Source organism: Salmo salar, chromosome ssa04 (assembly GCF_905237065.1).
Source record: "Salmo salar chromosome ssa04, Ssal_v3.1, whole genome shotgun sequence".
In the NCBI taxonomy this organism is placed as follows: Eukaryota; Metazoa; Chordata; class Actinopteri; order Salmoniformes; family Salmonidae; genus Salmo; species Salmo salar.
Window position 1 is genome coordinate 36,761,171 of NC_059445.1, and position 7,638 is coordinate 36,768,808.

Genomic DNA, 7,638 nt, shown 5'->3' on the forward strand with positions numbered 1-7,638 from the left:
GGCCGATTTTGCTGAGTTACACATCATACAGTATAAGGAAATCAGTCAATTGAAATGAATTCATTATACCCTAATCTATGGATTTTACATGATCAGGAATACAGATACGCATCTGTTGGTCACAGATACCTTAAAAAAAAGGTAGGGCTGTGGATCAGAAAACCAGTCACTATCTGTTGTGACCACCATTTGACTCATGCATCGCGACACATCTCCTTTGCATAGAGTTGATCAGGCTGTTGATTGTGGCCAGTGGAATGTTGTCCCACTCCTCTTCAATGGCTGTGCGAAGTTGCTGGATATTGGCTGGAACTGGAACACGCTGTCGAATACGTTGATCCAGAGCATCCCAAACATGCTCAATGGGTGACATATCTGATGAGTATGCAGGCCATGAAATAATTGGGACATTTTCAGCTTCCAGGAATTGTGTACAGATCCTTGAGACATGGGGCTGTGCATTATCATGCTCAAACATGAGGTGATGACAGCAGATGAATGGCGCAACAATGGGCCTCAGGATCTCGTCACGGTATCTCCATGCATTCAAATTGCCATCGATAAGATGCAGTTGTGTTCGTTGTCCGTAGCTTATGCCTGGCCATACCATAACCCTACCGCCACCATTGGGGCACTCAGTTCACAACGTTGAAATCTGCAAACCGCTCGCACACACAACGCCATCTTCCCGGTACAGTTGAAACCTGGATTCATCCGTGAATAGCACACTTCATCAGCGTGCCAGTGGCCATCGAAGGTGAGCATTTTCCTACTGAAGTTGGTTACAATGTCGAACTGCAGTTAGGTTAAGACCCTGGTAAGGATGACGAGCATGCAGATTAGCTTCTCTGAGACAGTTTCTGACAGGTTGTGCAAAATGTATTAGGTTGTGCAACCCACAGTTTTCATCAGCTGTCCAGGTGGCTGGTCTCAGACGATCCTGCAGGCAAAGAAGCCGGATGGGGAAATCCTGGGTTGGCATTGTTACACGTGGTGTGCGATTGTGAGGCTGATTGGACATACTGCCAAATTCTCTAAATTAGCATTGTTATGTTAGAGAAATGAACATTCAATTCTCTGGCAACAGCTCTGGTGGACATTCCTGCAGTCAGCATGCCAATTACACAATCTGTCAAAACTTGAGACATCTGTGGCATTGTGCTGTGTGACAAAACTGTACATTTTAGAGTGGCCTTTTATTGTGCCCAGCACAAGGTGCACCTGTGTAATGATATTGCTATTTAATCAGCTTCTTGATATGCCACACCTTTCAGGTGGATGGATTATGAGAAATGCAGATTTGTGCACAAACAGATTTGTAAGCTTTCACTGAAATAAGCGTCTCTCACTGCCTATCCATGTGAGAGACGCAGACTCGGTCTCGATCTTTAAGTCTTAATTGAAGACTCATCTCTTCAGTAGGTCCTATGATTGAGTGTAGTCTGGCCCAGGTGTGTGAAGGTGAACGGAAAGGCACTGGAGCGACGAACCACCCTTGCTGTCTCTGCCTGGCTGGTTCCCCTCTCTCCACTGGGATTCTCTGCCCCTAACCCTATTACGGGGCTGAGTCACTGGCTTACTGGTGCTCTTTCATGCTGTCCCTAGGAGGGGTGCGTCACTTGAGTGGGTTGAGTCACTGACGTGATCTTCCTGTCCGGGTTGGCGCCCCCCTCGGGTTTGTGCCGTGATCTTTGTGAGCTATACTCGGCCTTGTCTCAGGGTAGTAGGTTGGTGGTTGAAGATATCCCTCTAGTGGTGTGGGGGCTGTGCTTTGGCAAAGTGGGTGGGGTTATATCCTGCCTGTTTGGCCCTGTCCGGTGGTATCGTCAGACAGGGCCACAGTGTCTCCCAACCCCTCCTGTCTCAGCCTCCAGTATTTATGCTGCAATAGTTTATGTGTCGGGGGGCTAGGGTCAGTCTGTTATATCTGGAGTATTTCTCCTGTCTCATCCAGTGTCCTGTGTAAATTTAAGTATGCTCCCTCTAATTCTGTCTTTCTCTCTTTTTCTGTTTTTCTCTCTCTCCTTCTCTCTCTCTTTTCTTGGAGGACCTGAGCCTTAGGACCATGACTCAGGACTGTCTGGCCTGATGACTCCTTGCTGTCCCTAGTCCACCTGGTCATGCTGCTGCTCCAGTTTCAACTGTTCTGCCTGCGGCTATGGAACCCTGACTTGTTCACTGGATGTGCTACCTTGTCCCAGACCTGCTGTTTTGGACTCTCTCTCTCTACCGCACCTGCTGTCTCTAACTCTGAATGATCGGCTATGAAAAGCCAACTGACATTTACATCCACTGATAATTATTATCTGACCCTGCTGGTGATCTGTGAATGTTTGAACATCTTGGCCTGTTCTGCCTGCGGCTATGGAATCCTGACCTGTTCACCGGACGTTCTACCAGTCCCGACCTGCTGTTTTCAACTCTGTAGAGACAGCAGGAGCAATAGAGATACTCTGAATGATCAGCTATGAAAAGCCAACTGACATTTACTCCTGAGGTGCTGACCTGTTGCACCCTCTACAACCACTGTGATTATTATTATTTGACCCTGCTGGTCATCTATGAACATTTGAACATCTTGGCCATGTTATAATCTCCACCCGGCAAAGCCAGAAGAGGACTGGCCACCCCTCAGAGCCTGGTTCCTTTTTAGGTTTCTTCCAAGGTTCTGGCTTTTCTAGTGAGTTTTTCCTAGCCACCGTGCTTCTACACCTGCATTGCTTGCTGTTTGGGGTTTTAGGCTGGGTTTCTGTACAGCACTTTGTGACATCGGCTGATGTAAAAAAGGGCTAATACAGTTGAAGTCGGTAGTTTACATACACCTTAGCCAAATACATTTAAACTCAGTTTTTCAAAATTCCTGACATTTAATCCTAGTAAAAATTCCCTGTCTTAGTTCAGTTAGGATTACAACTTTATTTTAAGAATGTGAAATGTCAGAATAATAGTAGAGAGAATGATTTATTTCAGCTTTTATTTCTTTCATCACATTCCCAGTGGGTCAGAAGTTTACATACACTCTATTAGTATTTGGTAGCATTGCCTTTAAATTGTTTAACTTGTGTCAAACATTTCGGGTAGCGTTCCACAAGCTTCCCGCAATAAGTTGGGTGAATTTTGGGCCATTCCTCCTGACAGAGCTGGTGTAACTGAGTCAGGTTTGTAGGGTTCCTTGCTCGCACATGCTTTTTCAGTTTTTCCACAAATTTTCTATAGGTTTCAGGTCAGGGCTTTGTGATGGCCACTCCAGTACCTTGACTTTGTTGTCCTTAAGCCATTTTGCCACAACTTTGGAAGTATTCTTGGGGTCATTGTCCATTTGGAAGACACATTTGCGACCAAGCTTTAACTTCCTGACTGATGTCTTGAGATGTTGCTTCAATATATCCACATAATTTCCCTCCCTCATGATGCCATCTATTTTTTGTGACGTGCACCAGTCCCTCTTGCAGCAAAGCACCCCCACAATTAATCATGGTCTACAGGCCAAGTCCTCCCTGAGAGATACATTTAGCAGTGTAAATGGAGGGGGACAGCCTTCAATAGAAGAAAAAAAATGTGGTAGCCCATATGATACTGGCTATCTTTCCTAAACAGTTTAGCTCATAGGGATGCAATGTGCTGTAGTCCTACAAGGAACAACCATAGACACTTCAATATGTTAGTCATCATTGTCTAAATGTCCTGGACCAAAAGCAATATAATAATATCGAAGTCCAATGTTCAGCAATAATAATAATAAAAATACTGTTCATTTTACTCAATTGAGGGAATGTCCTCATTGACTTACCCTGAGGGCATCTTCAATGCCAAGGCTGTGTGATTGTGCGTGGATAGCTTACCTGAATATTGAGCCAGTCAGATTTGGGTTAGCCTAGATCTGTCGGCTCGTCCCCTTGTGTGTTGGGCTTGATGTGCTTCTCAAAAAAGTTTAGAGCCTCCTTGACAGTGGAAAACGTGTGTGTTTTGTATTGTGGAAAGTCAAGATTAGTTTTGCCGAGTGGATGAATCCGCATCTCAGGTTTAGCTTGCGTAGCTCGGATCTCAGATCATTGTATGTCACTCTCTCTTTCAGCAGTTCGGCACTCAGATCTGGGTAGATGCTGATCCTATTCTGGCAAGCAATTTGCCATTTGACTTCAAAACTGTGGATTTGTACAATCATACACCGAACTCCGTTCCCGGAGAGGACCCAATGTCCATCACCGGCATGGGACCCAGCTTCTCCTGCCCAAACAGTTCATAGAAAAGATTGCTCATAAAAGAAGTTGGGTTCCACATCAGTTTCATGTCTTGTGACCCGCACATTGAATTTACAGGAATGATTTTCGAGTGATTATTTTTAGGAGATTAATTTCCCCTTCTAGCTTAGTTTGCACTGTTTCCAGGTCATGTAGTCAACAATCTGTCACGTTGGCTGCTGTCTCCAAACTTTCCACTTTAGTTGAGTAGATATCCATTTTAGAAGTGAGTGGTGCAAGAGATTAATTAATCGGTTTTAATTGCAAGTCGAAGGCAGAGGTAATTTCCTGACAAACAATCTCTCGGATAGTAGCGGCCAACTCTTTCTGTTGTCGGGGGTTGAGATCCGCTATGTTTGTACAGGTGAATTGTGAACAGACCGAATATGCCAGCTGGGGATGTGAAATAGACCTGCTATTGTTCCTTGTAATACAGTGAACATCCAACACCTGAATTTGATGTTATTTTTGTTACGTTACAGCTTTATTCTAAAATATATATATTTTTAATTTTTGAAATCGGTGGAAATAGAATATGATAGCTAAGGAGATGGAGAAAATGACTGTCACTGGATTACATCTTCAGAATAAGGGCAACCATGGGATCCGGGACAGGGAGAAGCGTCCAACCATGATATATACGGGTAAGATAGTCTAGCTAGATACATTTTCAGATATTATGTGTTTCTAATTTTGACAAAGTTCTTTGTCATTTGAAGTTAAAGTGTACTGTTAGCTAGCTAGCTAATGTTAGCTGGCTGGCTCGCTAGCTAACGTTACGTGTATGATCTTATTATTCATATCTCAGAGCCATTTGCTTGGCTAGTTACAGCCTAATGTTAACCAGCTAACATTGAACCTGGTTGGTTAGATACCTGCAGATTCATTCAGGGTAGTAACGTCATGAGTTGGGATTATGGTTCATTGTTTACCTAGCTAGCTACATGTTTTAACAAAAGACTCCACTATGCAAGTAAGCATTTTGGGTGCGTTCGTCTACTCCGATTTCAGAGCACTCTCGTCTGTGTGCCAGAGTGCAGAATAACTGATGAATTTACGAACGCTCAACAGCTGTTGAATATGGCCGGTGTGAGTAAATGTCGGCAAAAAAGCATAATGAAATTCTTGCCAGCAGCACAGTTAGTCATCAATGCTCTGGATAACATGAAAACAACACAACTAGCTCTGCTAGGGTGAGTAAAATGGTCAGAGTGATGTGTTCTCTCATTTGTGTCTGGAAGCAGCTAGCAAGCTAGCCAACGTTAGCCAGTGTGGATGCTTGGATGCTTGACTGCCATTGTGAGGTCAGAACGTTTGGATCAACCGTACTCATCGCAAAGTGTGCTCCGGAACGCTCCGCGCGAAACGCTCTGAATTTACGAATGGACAATCTGACAGCACAGTTGCAGTCACCAACGCTCTGGATAACATAACAGCCTAACCAGCTCTGCTAGGGCGAGTAATGTTCAGTGAGCTGTTCTCTCATTTGTGTCTGGAAGTAGCTAGCAAGTTAGCTTGGGTGCTTGACTGCTGTTGTTAGTACAGAAACCTTGGATCAACCATTAAAGAGATGGGCGGGGCTAATGCTTAAGAGGGTGTGAACAATGCTGAATGAGTGTAGAAAAAGGAGGTCTCTCCAGTAGTAGTACCAAAACATTTTCTCAAAAGTGAGTTTACAGGTTTATCAACTTTTAAAGCAAAATTACTTTCCCATTGTTCCTCAACTGTAGTGTATGATATACCATCTAGCTCTGAGTCTCTACTTTTATCCAAAGTAAAAAACACAAATTTCAAATTTTGCTACATAATACCAATTTGAGCTGGTCGGTCACTGATATAGCCTACAGTAGCCTATATGTGGTGTTCAATGCAGGCCTACATTACATGAGACTTTTAAACATGTTTTGCCATTATGAAGGGCTTGACATTAATAATTTATGTTTTACTTGATCTAACTCTATGGGCCAAATAGGTGACTGTCAATTGCATGGTATTTTGTTGTATGATGCAAGAAACCACCTTAGAAAATAAAATGTATTATTATCACCATACAGAGAATTAGACAATGTAGGCTACCCTCTGCCAATTTGTTAATTTGAATATTCAAGCCTGTCTCAAAATACAACAGTGCTCCTTTAAGACGTAAGCTTTTTACCTGACTGGCTTTCAAAGACATTTTGAAATGTAGCCTACATGTTTTGTCCTCTTGTAGGAAGCAGTAACTCTCCATTGCCGACATATACTTATCTATAACTGGGCTAATAACTCACAATCAAAGAATTTCCACAAATGTGGATGTGGCTGATCTGAAAAGCGCATTCTCTTGCAGATGATTGAAAGACCGGCTTGCGGGCTACCCGCCAACAGAATTCCACTCCGCTGCGCACTGGCTCTGCCTACAACAAAATCACAGACTCAATCTTGCAAAGTTAGATTTGTTTTGGTTTGTTGTATTGAAAAGGGGCTGATATGTTGATTAGTTCACAGAAAAAACATTGATCTATGTATTGCAAACTAATGTGACCAACTCAGTGAAGTTCAATGTCTTGCGTCTGTGCAGCCTGGCATTTCTTCTGCGCGGCAGTCCTGGAAGAGGTGCACAGCCACGCACAAACACATGCAGTTTAGAGGGAACATTGTTTAGACTGATGATTGCACATAAAGATAGTTCCTACATGATAGTGCGCTTGCTTTTTTATATAACAAAGTTGCATATCCAACTGATATTGTGTCCTTTCCGTCATCCTGTGAAACCCGTTCATTGCTCCTCACAGCTATATTTGTGATTCTTGGTCCGTGTTATTTAATCTGTGTGTGTATAGGAAGTGTGAGTGGGCCCGTTTTCTGTGTAGAAGATTGTATAAGAAATGATATGTTGACAGTAGTGATAAGATTGTTTTAATTTTGCGTAGACTAAAAACTTAAACAGGATCCTTTACTCGTTGCAACAATTTACACAATTGATTGTCCTAGAGGTTAGAGAGGATAAGTGGAGGTTTGCTGGTTGAAACCCTATGTCCAACAGGTAATAATCTGGTCGGGAGACTATCAGTAACTTAGTTGCCATCTCGTGATGTTGTGCCCTAGAGCAAAGCACTTAACAGCTAACACTGCTCCATTGGTGCTGGTCGCTTCCCTGCCGTCTTTCGCTATGCTAGTGTCAGAAGTGGGTTGGCGACTGTGGGGAATGCACGGTCTGGACGTGTGAGGGGCTGAGTAGTCTGTGCCATGAAGCGATCCTCGCTATATGAGCCTTGTTACAGTTCCCGCCAAGTCAGTATGTTACGTGTGTGTGTGGGGTTATACAATACACATGCAAGCCTGAACAGACAGGTGCGTCATGCATACAGGTGTCTCACACACACACACACACACACACGGTATAAAACTAAAAAAA